This window comes from Emydura macquarii, unplaced genomic scaffold, assembly GCF_026122565.2.
Source record: "Emydura macquarii macquarii isolate MOO-44397 ecotype Brisbane River unplaced genomic scaffold, CSIRO-AGI_Emac_v2 contig_320, whole genome shotgun sequence".
NCBI classification, from domain to species: domain Eukaryota; kingdom Metazoa; phylum Chordata; order Testudines; family Chelidae; genus Emydura; species Emydura macquarii.
The window spans coordinates 2,952,523-2,969,309 of record NW_027130457.1 but is presented as its reverse complement, the minus strand read 5'-3'; the positions used below and the strand labels follow the sequence as shown (position 1 = coordinate 2,969,309).

The following is a 16,787-nucleotide window of genomic DNA, read 5'->3' as shown; positions in this document are numbered from 1 at the left end:
AAAACTTGGAGGCTTAGTTTAACTTTAGGCATGTGAGTTTTGACCTTTAGCCTAAGTTCTCAATATTCTTTCTTAAGGTTTGTTCAGTTGTAAATGTGTGTAATGGTGGTGGTGGAGGGGGAAGTGAGTAGACAATATAAAAGGGAAGGACACAATTTTTTTTCTTGATGAAAAATTTCTGGTATTCAGGTTTGCTGTTAAATTCAATGGTTCAACTATTTGATCTCACACTGATTTCAGTGGGCTATATTCTGCAGTCCTAAACTGAGCAGGACTCAGTGGACATTTTCCTGGATTAAGGACAGCATTTGACCCATTGGGTTCACTGAAGTTGCTCCACTTTTCATTGTTACTGAGAGCAGGATAAATCACATTGTCATCTTTACCCACTATCTAAACTGTACACAGATAACAGCTTTCCAGAATCCTAATCTAAATTCATTTGACTATCCCCATTCACACTTTTTAATATCACTTCACTCTTACATCGTGGAGTTACTGTACAGCATATTTTAATATTACTCCCTCCTCCCACTGGTTCACTTGAACAAATAAAGTATTAACTTATTTTACCTAATCGTATGTCTCCCATATTAATTATATAAATTTGCCTTGCTTTTGCAAAAAACAATTATTACTTACTTTTTTATTACCTAAAATTGCTTTTAATTATCTCATCAGTTTCTAAAATGATTGGAAACATTGATTCATAAGAGCACTCTTTCATAGTTGTGTAGGCTGCTGAACTCCATTATATGCAGAGCTATTTGAAAATTTTCACAAATCTGCTGAGCTTGAATCTTTTCAATCACCAGTAATATAACAAACCTACTGCACATTCTGAATGTTGTTCCAAATATTTTTGCAACATTTCTTTAATAAGACACAATTTTTCCTTCCATGGAAGTTGCCACACTATTGAAGGTCTCAGAACTTATACACATTAAAAAAGAAACATGGATCAATACCATACTATGGATCCAAAGTTGAGAGACGTTCTGACTAAACAGATATGAAATCCTGGGGCTCTAGCCAACCTCTAGTTAAAAAAACAAAGGAAATTTTGGAGAGGATTTGAACTCTTTTTTTCTTGTTTTCCCTTTGACTTTTTCTCCGTTTTCTGGGCTTATTGTCCTTTTGATCTTTACATTTTGGTTTGTTGGATGGGTAGGGGAAGAGGAGGAGTTGTCTTTAAAAATATTGGAATTTTGGGGAAAAAATGTTCATCTGTGTATTTGAATGATTGTAGTCTATAGCACTTCAGAAAGTTTTGTAGTGCCATTTCCTGTATTGTCCATGCAAGACCTTAGCAATAAGGAAAACATACTGAAAGTAAATTCAGTAAAAATCCAGTACTAGTGAGTGCATGTGTTTGGTTTGAGGGGATTAATTTACAGTACTGAATATCTGTGACTTCAGAGTTTTGTGATAATTGCTTGACAACTGACACTATTAGAAATGTATGATGAATTCTACACCTCAGTAGAAGGGCAAAGATGTAATGGTTCACTTTGGTGTCAACAATTTAACAGGCAGCAATAATTCTTAATATAATTTGGTAAGATCTTTCTATTACATTAATTCTTTCCTAAGATCAAACCAATTCATTGTTTCATGTATCACTTTTCTACTATATACAGATCCTCTACCTCTTTTTCAACACAAGCTTTGTCTTGCAAGTAGCTGAGCACTCTCTATCCCTTCTGAAATTAATAGGTGTTTGGGCTCTGAGTTATCATCATTATAAATCCTACACTACTGTGATGCTATAAGATAGCATTAAACATAAAGAAGTTCTTCTGACACCAGTATTGGCCCTCTCCCTAGCAGTAGCAGATTGGCCTGACTTTGCAAGTCAGCTTCCTAGTGAAAGAGAAATCAGTGATGCAGAGTTGGACTATATTCTAAACTGAATTTCCTTTCTATTATGAAATCATCTCCTCCAGGAAGTTCAGTCCACATACTAATGCCCAGTTTTCAAGAAACTATTCTGCTCCAAATAATGCCTGCAAATACAGAAAATAAGGAAGAAAACTTTTTGCTACCTGCAAAGATCTACTGGTTAACTGTAGTTTAGGAATAGGGAAGTGTCCCTTTAAGCTGTTTGTGCATCCAGTAGTGGTGCTCACTACTCTTTGTTTTGGAAGCCACCAGAAACCATTTTGATCAGCAGTAGGTATATATTTAGGCCTTGCATGTTTGTGTATAGTCGGTTAAATACTGTTATTTGGGACTAAATTGATCTGTCATGGTTTCTTCATATCTTTGGTGTGTAAAGGGAAAAAGACAATTGTAGCCAGATTAACACCACAGCATTTCTTCAGACTGAAAACTAGCTTTCATATGGAGAAGAAGCTGTGTAACCCTCTAGGTTTTACGTAATATATGATGGGCTTCTATTGCATTTACTAACAGAGGCCCTGATCCTGCAATCTGGGCAGATTGCTGCTTCTGTGTAGATCACCTAATAGAAGTGGAGCTCTGCACCAGATCTAGACCCAACTTACTGCTGCATAAAATAATTTCAAAGTCTAAAATAATAGTTACTTTAAAATTGGCTTTTTTGAACACCAGTAGAGTAAAGATCCAGGTGTGTGTGTGTGTGTGTGTGTGTACATGATTTGAAAAAATGTAACAACTTTCTATTTTTGTGCATATTTAGTGCACCAATCACCATTGTGTCTAAGTACTACAATATATTTTTCAACAGTACTCAAAGCCATCAAATGGACAAAGTCATGTAGTGTCCTAAGTACTTATTGCTTACATATTGTGTTTAATGACACTATATAAATAGCTTGCATGTATGTCAATGCCATAATAGAAAACACAAATAAGGATACTCAAATTTGATACTCTTTTCCTATCTGGACTTTAAAGAAAGAACTGAAGAGTCAGTGGGTTTACTAATGATATAAATGTCTGACTACAGAACATAAAATAAATGGCAAAGAGCTTCCAATTTCTTGACAAATTAGAAAAGCAAAAATCCTTGTTAGAAAAGCATTTACCAAGTGATAGAAAAATAATAGTTTCTGAGACTGCTGACATCAGATATGGGTTTATTCCTTTGTTTTTATTGTAGAATGGAAACCATATTCCATATTATGACAAGGTCCACTTTGGCTTTCCTGCAAAAGTTCAAATCTTATTTATACTGCCCATTGCAGAGTGACTGGCCCTTTAAGGGAGAGACAGATGGGTCCAGAATCCCCAGGTGGAGAAATGAACAAAGTCATGTGACAGGTAGCTCATGTGGCTAAACAAGGCCTTCTTTGGGTAGGGTTTGGGAAAGAGAAGACTGAATCCTGCAGAGAACTAGAAGATGGAGACTGCACATAGGAAGTCCTGGGAACCAGTGCTTGGTGCAGGCTGAGTTCTCAGGCCAGTGTGTAGGCTGAAAAGTGTTTGAAGAGAAGACACACTCAGGAAGAAGGGGCTGTGCCCAATTTGAGACCAGGTGGAAGATGTTTTTGAACTTCAAAACCCCATAAGGGGTTGACTTTTGCTTTAATGACTTAGCTAGAGGGCCAAACAAGTATCTGCAGCAACCAAAGCAAGTTAGAAGGTCAGGAAATCCAATGTGTGTGAGGGGAAACTGAGGCAATGGCTAGCCTAGAACTAGACCAGGTAAGTGGTATGGCTATAGTTTCACTTGTTAATATAAAATGTAAAATCATCATGGTGTGTAAAGTGTCAATCTCAGGAAGGAATATACCTCAGGGGTTTCACCTAGGCTTTCTGCACAGCTGACACCTAATTCAGGTTACCCACAGACAGATTTAATGTAAATGAAGGGGATGGAGAAAATAAAAATAACCAGCATTAAAAGACATAAAAATGGGAATTTTAGTGTACTTCATTCACCACCATCTATTTTGGTTTTGACTCCATTAACATCATTATTAAACCCTAAAACTCCAGGGTCAAGATAAATTATGATGATTCCCAAAATGGAAATACTTATGCCTGACTCCCATCAGCTGAGGTTAAATATAGTTACACACAATTACATAAAATAGCATTGGTATGGTTGCAAAGTCAAGCACTCAAAAGTTAGGAAAGTCAGAATTAAGGCTGTCAGTGCAACCTCCATTTGACCCCCTTGTGTATATGTATTATGAGATATTACTTGATCATGTAATTAATTACTATGTTGCTTCATCACAGGATGGATGAACTTCAATTAATGAGCAGCTAGTTAATATTTTGTTTGATACTCATTGTTCAGTGTATGGCCTTGTCCAGCCAGTGCTAGTCCCCCTATCTGTCAGTGCCAAACTTCCCCCTATCCCAAACCTAGTTTGTGGCTTATACGACTAGCTCACTTGCTTGCATATTTATATTTGTTTTATTATAATAATTTCATGTTGAAGTATTATAGCTGTAATGCAAGACACCTACAGGTCACATCCTGTATGAAAAGCAAAGGCTGTTCACATACATATGTTTGGGACCTTTGGCTCAGAGAAGTAATGCGTTAAAGGATAAGACATTTATGATTATAACCTTTGTTGCAGGGTTGATTGAAGAGAGCGATTGAGCCAGTTGGAGTGATAAGGAGTGTTTGTTCAGTTACAGCTTCTAATCCAATCGTTCCCCTCCACTACGTGTCCAATGAAGTGAGCCCCAAGTTCACTACTTTACAACTTTTTATCTAAAATAATATATAAATACACACACTTCTACAATGCCCCATAAAATCCCTATTTGGTGATATAAATGGTTATAAAATGAATATTAATGGCTATGGGAGGCATATAATTATACCCGCCCCTGTTTGTTATTTACCACTTAATCTGCATAGCGAAATTCATGGTGAAAATGCATATGCCATTTTAACAGCAAGAATGACCATAAATTTCCTTAACAAACCATCTGCAAAGGAAGAATTAGGGGGAGAGATCTCAAGTCTTTCTTAACAGGCATGCTGTCAGGGAAAGGAGAGATAATGCTCTTCTTACCACATTCTTTGTCCAGGTGGTGAAGGGAGGAACCCGACAGGGAATGTAGCCTGCCTGTATTACAATCCCATTACCATGGTACCTATCGGTCAGGTCATTTTGCCGTGCTCCAGACTTTCCTAACTCCAAGGCCAGAAAGCTGCTGTGATCAGCATATGATTATTGTTTGTGTAGTACATGGCCCTTTTAGCCCAAGCCAGGGGTCCCATGGAGGGAAATTCATGTCCAGAAATGTGGCCGAGCACTGACATCCTTTGTGCCCACGCCCACAGTCTTTACCCTAGATAAGTCAGGAGGCATCAAGACGGGGGGGGGGGGGGGCTGTCTCAGTTTATGCCCTGAGTAAACTTCACAGATACACGACATAATCCACAGAAAGTGCCAGAAATAACATAGGTGAGATAAGCAAACTGTCTGGAAAGAATAAGGATATGTCATTAATACACACAAACCTGCCAGCCTATAGAATAAGTGTAGCTTAATAATTTGTGGATGAAGAAGCCAAGTTTGGACTTAGAATGATGACCCATATTGTTCAGGGTATAAAGAGGGCAAACCATGTTAATTGGGTGTGATCAGCTACTTTTGGAGGGGGCTGCTTTTGTGTGGGTGTGTGTTAGGATCTATGTTCTTAGTTTATATTTAGTACTATTCATAGTCTGTCTTATAGCTCTTAGCTCTCTAACACTGCCTAGCTCTCCACGCCTCCACTCAAGAGTTAAGGAACTGGACATCTCTATCAACCAGGTCATCAGGGAAGGGTATAGTATATTAATCCAAAGTGTACAATATATATATCACATGGGTCTTTAGATCAAGGCTATAATTCTAATCATTATCCATTTTGTAGGAGAGTAAAGAATTAAAAGCTGGACGAGTAATCAGGCCTAAGCTACAGGGAATGGAGTCATGGCACAGGCAAAACCTTGTTTCTGTTACTTGGTGTGAATTTCAGCTAGAGTCTGTTATCTGCCGTCTTTTCCTCCCTTCTTAGCCATTTGCACAAGGAATGAGACTAACAAATAACTATTCTCCCTTCTGTTCAAGGTCTTTGGTGGAAATACAACATTATCTTGCATATAGTATATTTTTAAAAAATGTTAGTACATTTCAAGGTAATGTGCCTGATCTCTGTATGGTAATCCTGTAAACAACAAACAGGAGTGGGTATAATTGTATTCATTATATAGTTTATTAATATTCATTTTATAGGTGTCAATGTAACCAAATGAGGGTCTATGGGGAGTTGCTGAAAATGTATACATTTACATACTGTTATGGATAAAAGAATTGTAAAGAAACTCCCCTGTTGCTCACTCACGGAGTCGAGGTGGAACAAGCAGGCAATAAAGGGTTCCATCTCCCCAATTCAGCCCTGGGATAACCTGTTTGGCTATTTCTAACTCATTTGATTATTCATTTGTCTATCATTTTTATGCTATCTTAATAAAAGTCTGTAAAACCATACATATTCAGTTATCAGTGTGAGCATTCCTGTCGTGCATCCCGGGGGTCCTTGTAAAACTCTTTGTAGCCTCATTCTGAGACTAGAACCTTTATCTTCTGATCAGATCCATTGGCGAGCCTATTACCCCACTCAACACCCACAATCAGTTAACAAGTCCCAGTCCTTTGCTCAGCTCCTCATTCAATTTCTCTCTCCCTTTCCCCCTGCCCCCACAGGCTTCTCCTCCAGTCCATCTTCCCCCAGCCTCTTCCTGCCTAATTATCCTAGTCTTTTTGCTCAGTCAGTGCTAGTTCTTCCCCAATACTCCAGCTCTTCATCAGATCTACCTATCCTCACTGTCGCCCCTATTCATCCCCCCACATGCACACACAAATACAGATACTGGTTCCTAGTCCCCCTCCAAATCCCACTCTACCTGACACCTCTAGTCCCAATCTCAGCAGGCTCCTTATCCCAATACTCTCCTTTCCTTCACCATATCTGGCTTTTGTCCCCTTTTCATTCAAATCAGACAGCAGCCTGTGTGATACTAAGGCATCTTAGAAAGCACAGGAGACCAGGTTCCCTTTCTTCTGTTCTGTTGCCTGGCTCTACCCTAACCTGGAGCAGCTGGGAACAGAAATTGCAATGAAATACCTTCTGAGCCCCTTTAGAGAGCATGCTCAGTTGCTTTATAGGAATGACATGGCAAAATCTGGTCAACACTAGGAGCTGTGAAAGGCTCAGGCATGAAGTCAGAACCTTTAGCAACATAGCTAAAATCTAAGAAGTCTGTATTGACCGCATGGGAATTGCAGTTTTTCCCCCCCCCCCCCCCAAAGGTTTATAATTTGAATGGATTTTCACAGGAATGGTGAAAGTCATAAATACACCTGACATATCCACCTCCTTGCCAAATTTCAATCCTTACACCAAAGCATGGAAGGGAGAGAATATTTCAAAGAAAAGGTCTCAAGAATTTAAGATGGATAAAACACATTTTTCCCTTCCTTATCAGAATCAGTTGAACCATTCTGGCTGAAATGATCTCCCAAAAATAGCCTGAGGCAGGCACCCAGCATGGAAAATTGCCATTCAAATGGCTAAAGTTTTGCAAAGTTATAAGCAACTGAAAAAAGGTCTTATGGGAAGTTGACAAACTGTAAAAATTGGTGCTACCTGCCTGCCTTTAGGAGCCCAATGTTTACACACTTGTTTTTGAAAATCTTGGGCTATATTAACAAACACTAGTTTATCCAGACCTGTGCAGGCTTTAGTCACTTCATTCCTCTTTGCTTCAGAGCAGTGTGTGATGGGGCAGAGAGACCCTACACCAGCAGAGAAAGGGTTAAGGAGAGCCTATGGTCTCAGCTAGCCCCACCCTGACATACCTGCAACCAATCCCAAGACTGGAAGGGGAGTACAAGAGAGACTCTCAGTTCAGGGCTGATTGACTAGGAAGAGGTCAGAGCTCTGCCTAATGGTTGCTTTGGCTGTGGAGTTGCAGAGAGATATGTCTGCTAGCGAAAGAAGCCAGTGGGGAGGAGTAGTTAGACTTCAAGGAGCAAGCAACACACAGACTGAGAACCAAGTCCAAAGGAAAGAAGGAAGAATGACCCACAGGAAGACTGGTGAACAGCCCAGTAGTGAGTTGGATTTGCTTTTTGTTTCAGAACATTTTGGAGCTTAGCCTCTCCACCTCCCAGAAAGGAATAAAACTGAAGGGACAACTAGTTAGATGGCAGAAGACTGCCTCAGTGGACACTGAAGGCTGAGACTTCTTCCCCTCTGGGGAGACCCATGTGGAAAGTCCACAGTGGAATGCTGCTCCAGCCATGCCACTATGCAGTGGCTAGTTGATTATGCTGGTTTTAAGCTCTTTTTACATAGGCCTAGAGGTTAACCCTGAGAGGAGCCTTTTATAAATTTAAACAAGTAAAATTAAGTTTCCATTGTCTCATTAGGAGACAGTTGTGGCTGACCTTATGTAAAAAGTGGTCTCCAGCAACCATCACCAAGTTTGCAATGTACTTTTACAAGTCACAGAAATAATTAGGCTGCTTGTCAGAGGCAGATACAAGCCAACTGTGGAGGGGCATGTCTAGACAAGATATTGGCTAACTAACCAGATCTGGAGTAGAACTGTAAATGCCTATTGCTCCTTGAGACGCTCACTCACTTTATTCACACCTATATGTACTTTCAGCACCTATGCCAATTCGCTAAAAGTTCTAGCTGCTCTGTAGGTGAATTTTTACTGAGCTCCAGGAAAAAAAGATGTTCCTTTTCTACAGGGGAGACAATATGAAGTGAACTGTACCCCATTTGTGATGGGATGGCTGGTGCAATGAGTGATGGCACTAGGAAGGAAAAGAAATCTGCAAAATCCATTTCTCTACATAGAATGAAAGCTTGTGTTGATCAGTACTCAAACAGAGGCTGGGGTTTCCTGCAGCTTTCAGTTCCCAGAGGGAATTTTTTAAAGAGTACACCTCTAGCTTCCTAACCTTCCATCAAGAACTACTCAGTTCTCTTCCTGCTGGGTTTATGTTCCCGATCTCAGGGAACACACCTACCAGCTGGCAATTGCCCTTGCTACAAAGCAGGGGTTTGAGTAGGGAGTCTGATTAAAAACTAATTGCCAGAAGTGGCTGGGCCTCCTATTGCCATAAACTGTCACACTATTGCTAAGCTTTTCTTTTTCTTTTATGTGACAGGATAAGTCTTACTTTTCTAAACTTTTTTCATTAAAACTCTAATTTATAGCTGGACTCCAGAGGTGTCCATAGAATCATAACTTTTAAAAAATTACCCAAGGGCTCAGTATGAAATTGACAATTTAGAGTTGAAATCTAAATAACCAACCTCATAACTAACTTGTTGCTGGGGGGAAATCCCATTGAAGTTTTGATCCTTAATCACACTATTTGCAGATAGCCATATGCAAGAAAAATGTCTTGTCAGATAAGCTGAAAACTTATTTAACAGATTACAATCTTTTCCACTGTAGTGCATGTTAAATGCCAAATGTTATGAGCAAAAAGTAATACTAGACTAATGTGATAAGATAAAATAAACAGAATCATTTTTCAAGTCACACTCAGAAACATTGGATAAGACATTATAGGTAGGTATTTGGGTTATTCTTTTCTTTTTTGGGATTCATAAGGCAAATGAAAGATACATTTCTCCTTCTTTCTCTGTCTCCTGAGATAAGTGCTTATTTATATAGTATTATATAGACTACTCATAGTAGGCCAGCTGGAACAATGGCTGAAAGAATAAAGGAATTTGCACAGATGGGTTTTGCTTCAGAGTCCATGGAGGCTTTTTAAATTCAATCATAAAAGGTAAATTCCCACAGCTACAGTAGGTGTGTGATAGGGAAGAACACCTGTCTATTCTCAAACCTTCAGATTCACTGTGCTGGCTCCCTGCTGTTCCCTCCAAAGGAAACCAACTGTATTCCTGCTGCTTATTAACCTTAGCACCATTCCCCCTGGAAGTTGTTGATGATCAATTAGGCCTTGCTACTGGTTCCATACAGAGATCTGACAGCCTCCCCTGCCCATCGAAGCAGTCTGTGGAATCTGCCTGTATAGGAAAGAGTTTTAACTGAATGCAGTAGAAATGCATGCTGCAGAAAATCAGAGATGTACTGCTGTATTGGCTGGAACTCCAAAAAAATCTGTTTCCATTTGTCTGCTGATGGCAGAAAAATCATGTTGGTGTTGATGGTTCAGTAATGAAACACAGGGGAAGTTCCAATTGCACAATGCAGCACTTATGCATTACTGAAAAGACAGGTAAAGAAGCTGGCACCACCAGAGGCCTATTGGGGAATAACAGGTACTCCAAATAGAGTGGAGTGGGACAGTGCTACTCAAATAGTAAAAGCTTCCCCAAAATCCCATGAATATAGTATAAAAAGTGCATGTGAGTTGAACCACTAAAATGAGAGTTCTGGATTTTCTCACAGAATTTGCTTGACATGAAGTTGACAGTAGTATTTTTCCTCTAACCTAGGCTGATTAGTCAAAATAATAGTAGTTTGCATGTGGAATTGTTAATACACTGTATTTTAATTGTTGAAGCTGTGGGGTCTGATTCTTATTTATACACAGGTCCCATTCTGGAAGTGTAAAAGAGCCTTAAAATGGGCACCACAGGTGTGTAAAGGGGCCATGGTGCCTATTCTGCAGAACATGGAGTACAAGCAAGTTTAAGTATGATCTAGAGTGAGTTGACCTCTCCCTTTTACATCTGCACTACTTAAATGCATATATATGTTAAGAATGTGTCTAGGAAGGTGCTATGCACTGAAATGCTGGTGTCACAATTCTTGAAGTACATTTGCTGAAATTTGTTCTTCTTTCCAATGATATGAACACAGAACGAGTAGTGACATGATCAAATTAGCCTTCCTAAATGAAGGCGTAATATTTAAAATGTTCATGAGACTCATTAATGGAAATCAATTGTACCCTTTAACTACAGATGCAGTTCTTATGTGATAATATCCCCATCTCCCTCTACTGTTGATCTTTGTCACTTGATAGTATATAGAGACTGTAATGCCTGTGCTGAAATCATTTTATTTGTTCAATAGCTCAACTTTTTCCCAGTGTTTTGGACTGAAATCTTAAGAAGTGATAAAACAAAATATGTGCATTATCTTTGATCGCTCTAATAACTATCTCCTCTGTATCTCAGTTGGGTACTCTTAACGCAGGGGCTCATAGTGAGCTTTATGAACTACACATGTCATATAAGACTGCTACATAACTCAATGAAATTATAAACACCTGTTTAGTAACAGTCTGTATTTTCCAGAAGAATGTGGACTCTGACACAGCTCCAATGTACAGTATAAAAGCAATGGAAAAGTCCCACTTAGGGACTCCTTCCCATATGCATCACATGAGAGACCAACAAGTCTATACAAAGGACAAACCCACATGACCCATAATTAGAAAGAGGTCAAGTAGCAGTCCGTAACAAACTCACAAGTAACCTGGCTCTGAAGCGCCTCTTGAGACAGAAGATATCCCCCTACATTTAATCAACCGCACACACGAATAGCCCTACTACTTGCTCGCTTTTGCAATAGCAGACCCTATACATGGGATGTAATACATATAACAAATTAAGAACTGAATTGTCAACTCTCTTTTTTCCCTCATCTTTTCTAATTTTCACTTCTTCTCTGAAGATAATCTGCATGGCTATAAAGAACTGCTTTTCCTTTAAGCTATAAAAGATCGAGACTTTCTAAGTTCATTGTGAATAAATTAATAACCTCTATCAGGCATTAAACTAACTGCTGAAATGTATTATTTATGAAAATGAGAACTCTACATTTTTAAAAATTAAATCAATATAAAAATATCACATTTAGTAACAAATTACTTCTAGGAAATGTTTGTCAATGTACATTCTAGAAGAGACTGAGTAAGGGATAGTGATTGTTTGTGCTACCCCCGGAGCAAGACGGGATCTGAATTTCATTCAGAATCATAACTTGACCCTCCTCACCCTTTCTCTGAGAGGAAAGTAATCCATGAAATATAACGGGCTGGTGCAGATTGTTTCCCCCTCTGAATTGGCTCAGTCACATTGGCTGGTGTATGGAAGGCATGGAACCAAGGCTTTGCCCACCTGTACAGGTCCTCAGCAATGACTTTTCACCCAACACCTCAGCCTTGTGACCCTCAAACTTGTCCTGTGCAGAGGAATAAGGGGCACCTTACTACCCTTTACAGCCCTGTATGGGTGCATAGACAGGATCACAACTGATCACCCTAGAAACTTTTAAAATTTTAATTAAAGAAATGTCAATCAACAATGATTATTAAAAAAAAAAAGTCCCTTTGCTTGTAGCTTTGAATTATTAATCATGTTTGTTACAGTACAAATATGTATTGTATGGAGATTCCATGGTCTGTTTGCTGTAGTTTGAAAGTCGTGGTGGTCTGATAAGTTATTAATCACAGAACTTGGACAATGCTGGGAGCTATGCTAACCACAAATATGAAAGTGAAGAGTGGCTAGGCAATGTACTGTGTAGTTATTTTTCTTTGAAAGTATGAGGATCAGGATGGTCAGGGCCAATTCACTTTGCCCAGCTTGCAGCTTCTGGAAGCACCATCCCAGGGGAGGTTGGTAAAGTAATAGTAGAATATTTACAGCTCAGCTGCAGTGTCATCTGATTTGCAGTATAAGTTGCTGACTGAATGCTCTGTGAAGATAATGAGGATTCAGGGTAAATGTACACATACCAGCACCATACATAATTCTTAAAACACCACATTCTAATTAACTGAAACCTGTCCCTCTGACATGGCAGAGCTGTTTTAGATAGACTATGGAGCAAAGGAATTCTGTGATGTCCAAACTACCATTTGTATCATTCACTATTTTGTATACCTGCCACATGTCCCCTTGTATTCATTTCCTCTGTAAAGTAATGAGTCCCAAGCTTTTCAATCTCTCATTGTATGGAAGGTTTTCCTTGCATGCAATCTTTCAGTTCACCTGTCTCTTAACCTGCTCTATCTCCTCAATATCATCCTTGAGATAGGGTGACTAGAAGTAAAAGAAGGATTGTTCAGTGACCAGGACACTAGGTCATGGAAGATGTAGGTTCAAGTACTTGCTCCATCACAAACTTAATGTGTGACCTTCGGCAAGTCACCTATTCTTCTGTGACTCCATTCATCATCTGTAAAACACAACTAATTGTGCTTCTTCTTTGAGTATTGTCCCACACAGGTCCCACTCTAGGTGCGTGTGCAAATAACATTGAATTATTTTGGCCAACAGTGACGTTGGGGCTCTGTATGCACTCTGCACATCCTCCAAACCCTCACTTGCTTCGTAAGGTGGGCTCATTTGAACAATGTGTATTTTAATAATGTCATAGTCAAGGTCACCCATCTAGGAACCAGCAACATAAGTCACATTTATAAAATGGAAGACTGCATCCTGTAAGACAGTGATTCTTTGAAAATAACATAGGGGTCATGTTCGACAGCCAGTTGAAACTGAGTTCCTAATGTGATGCTGCAGTTAAATAGGCTACATTGGCTGTGTAAACAGTGAAATATCAAATAGGAGTAGGAAGGTAGAATTACCTCTGTGTTCTGTGTTAGTGAGACCATTACTGCAATACCATGTCCAGTTCTAGTGTCCACACTTAAAAAAGGACACTGACAAACGGGAAAAGGTTCACGGTTCACAAAAGAGCTACAAGAATGACTTGGTCTAGAAAACCTGCCTTATAATGAGAGACTGAAAGAACTCAATCTATTTAGCTTATCTAAGAGGAGGTTAAGACTTGATGACAGTTTACAAGTACCTATATAAGAGAGAGACTTCACTTCAGCCTAACAGACTGGCAAACAAGATCCACTGACTGTAAGCTGAAGCTAGACAAATTCAGATTAACAAAAAGGAACAAAATTTTAACAGTAAGAAGAATGTTCCAGTGGTTAAACTTACTTAGGGATATGGTGGATTCTCCATCACTTGAAATCTTTAAGTCAAGACAGGATACCTTTTTAAATGATATAATATAGCTCAAACAGAAGTTGTGGGCTTGATGCAGAAATTATTGGTTGAGGTTCTTTGACCGATTATCTAGAAGCTCAACCTAGATAATAAGAGTGGTCCCTTCTTGCCTTAAAAAAATCTATGAATCATCTGACTTTTATAACTATGCTGGCTGTTGTGTCTCTTGTACTTAACATTTTAGGAATGTCTGTTAAATGTTTAGACTGTCCCTAATTTTGACGAGTTGTCCATCATTTAAAAACCAAACTGACCTCCATTTTAAGCACAACTGCTCTTCTCTAACTTTTATCATTGTAAATAACTTGTCTCAAAGTGAGACTCAGCCAATATTATTGCTAATGAATACTACATTATTTCAAATGTTTGTGCCGTTATTTTTTTTTCTTGTGGCCCCTCATTTTTGGTCTTTTTCTCAGCTTTGAAACTGAGCCCTTGAAAGGTCTGGAATATATATAGACCATTTCTTCTGTATAATTAACAGTATGTTATCTGTAATAAAGTATGTTAGAAATATACTGAGGGCACACTCACTTACAAGCAATTATTGTGCCTTTTAATATACTTATCTGCAATTATGAATTTCTTGGCATAATGTTCCACCTACACATGGTCTTTATATATATATATATATATATCCAGAAAGAGGTGGAAACTCACTGTTTATATGCTTGTGCTTTGAGTCACTGACGCAGGGGGAAAAAAACAACTAGTTTTCATGACCATTCATCCTGTGTTGTTTCATTGGAATTTATTTACATGTTGTTCATTGTATAAAATTAAATAAACCTTTCACTATGTATCAGGGTCTATTATGCATGATTTAAAACACCCACAACAATGTTCATTTAAATAACACTGTCTCCAGAAAGCAAACCCAACCATTTAACTAAGAATACATTACTATTCCTCCATAAGGCAAAGATGTGCATAACTAAGGGAGTTTTGCACGATTTTGCTTTATCAACAGTTTCTCACACTAAGAGGGCAAGAAAATTACACAGTCTGGTACTGGAAATTCTCTGACAGAAGCCTTCAGACAATTAACGTGTATATGGACTGTTAGCTCAAGCACCTCACTTGACTTTACTTCTGTTGGTGGATAAGGAAAGAGTGAGAGAGAGTTACTGAGATAGCTAGCGATTAATAGCAGCACTTTGAATAGCACCTGGTATGAAATATGTTTCTTCAGCTTCCACAGTTAAGCAAGCCCAATATATTCTACCTGAAACTTCTGAGTAAATATTAAGAATGGCCACATATAGTCCTCTTATTTAAGTTAATGACAAAACTCCTATTGGCTTCAGTGGTGCAGGTTCAGCCCTACAAAGTGCATTGCAATAATGCATTTGGGTGTCAAACAAGGCGGGTATGGGATGGGGGTGTGAGAAACACTTCTGGGCACTGATGCCATCTGGGAATCCAGCAACAATCAGGAGTCCAGAGAAAACTGAGTTGTTGGGGGGCACATCTCAAAAGTGGGAATTGATTGACCCTATCATACTCACTTGTGGCTGCCCAAATCAACCAGTATCACCACCATGGTAATGTACTGAGCAGCAACCAGTTTGTGCTCATCTAAGTCTTTGCCATGCACTGGGAAGGTACATGCCTCCTTAATTCTGTCCCCTGTTGAATACTGTACTAGATAGACTGAACTGCTAGCAGCTGGTAATGACCTCCGACCCCTCTGTTCTAAACTGGGTTTGAAGCGGTGACCTAGAACTCAGATTCCACAGTCCATTGCTCATTACCAGTCATCTGAGCTATCCGTTCACTTAAAAGCACAGTTGTGTGCTCCAGCCTGCTGAGGGAGATTAGCAACTGGCATCAATGTGTACTATTTTTAATAAATAGTTTTGGCTGAGAGAGAAATCTCATCCTGTTGGGCCATGCTGACGTCAGTAGGAGCCTTGTAAGGGCTGAAGAATTTGGCTTAAGGTGTCATGCAGTGGAAAGAGGATGTTGCTAAAGAGGCAGAGCTTCAGCATCTTTCAAATCTGAATAAGGATTATCCTTCACAGATAAAAAGTCATTCAATAAGCATTGCAATCCCTAAGCCATCAATAACCAGGAAAACCTATGTTTGGACAAACAGAGCTCTTTGTTACCCATCCACTCCCCAGGAAATTGTGTAGTGTATTCTGACTTCAGAGAAACTATTATCTATAGTATACACAGTGGGAAAACTAAAGGTATACTGCACATTTTTTTAAAAAGAGCATTATTTATTTTATATCATAAAGAGATGTATTGAGAGATTTTTAGAGGCTTCATGAATTGAAGAGAGAACAAAAACTAAAGAAAAGCTCTTATTTGATTCGCTTTTAAAATGTGATCAGTACTGGAGGTTTTCTCAAATTGCCCTTTTCACTACTGAGTTAAAGATGGGTAAGACCTTTAAGTACCCCATCATTCTTTAGAATTTCAGCACATCTGTTAGCAACTATTAGAACTTGTTTAAAGTCAACAGCAGATGAATAAACCATATTAATGACTTTATTTTCCAACCTTTTCTGGGTGTGGAGAATTATCACTACACTGGAAAAAATGAACTTTCTAAAAAGATACATGTGACACAGACTTTGTGATCTGAAATGGCTATGCTATAGGGTAGGAAGTGCTGGGACCAACCTAAAATGATGCCTCCAGCTCTTCTCCCTACCTTTTTAAAGTCAATATTTTAAAGTGTCATTGCCCACGTAGCTCCATGATTGTATTTCATTTTTGAGATCCCTGTCTCAGGATGAAATCCTGGCCACCATGAAATCAATGGCAAAATACGCAGTGACTTCACTGGGGTCACA

General features: G+C 38.9%; 1 long non-coding RNA gene across 1 annotated transcript in view; it reads left to right on the top strand.

The window, feature by feature from the left end:
- Positions 1-7,899: 7,899 nt before the first annotated feature.
- The window catches only part of LOC137167169 (uncharacterized), a 29,986-nt gene continuing 21,098 nt past the window's right edge, over positions 7,900-16,787 (top strand). The window contains exon 1 of the long non-coding RNA XR_010924036.1: positions 7,900-8,057. This is a non-coding gene — a long non-coding RNA (uncharacterized lncRNA). The remainder of the gene's footprint in view (positions 8,058-16,787) is intronic.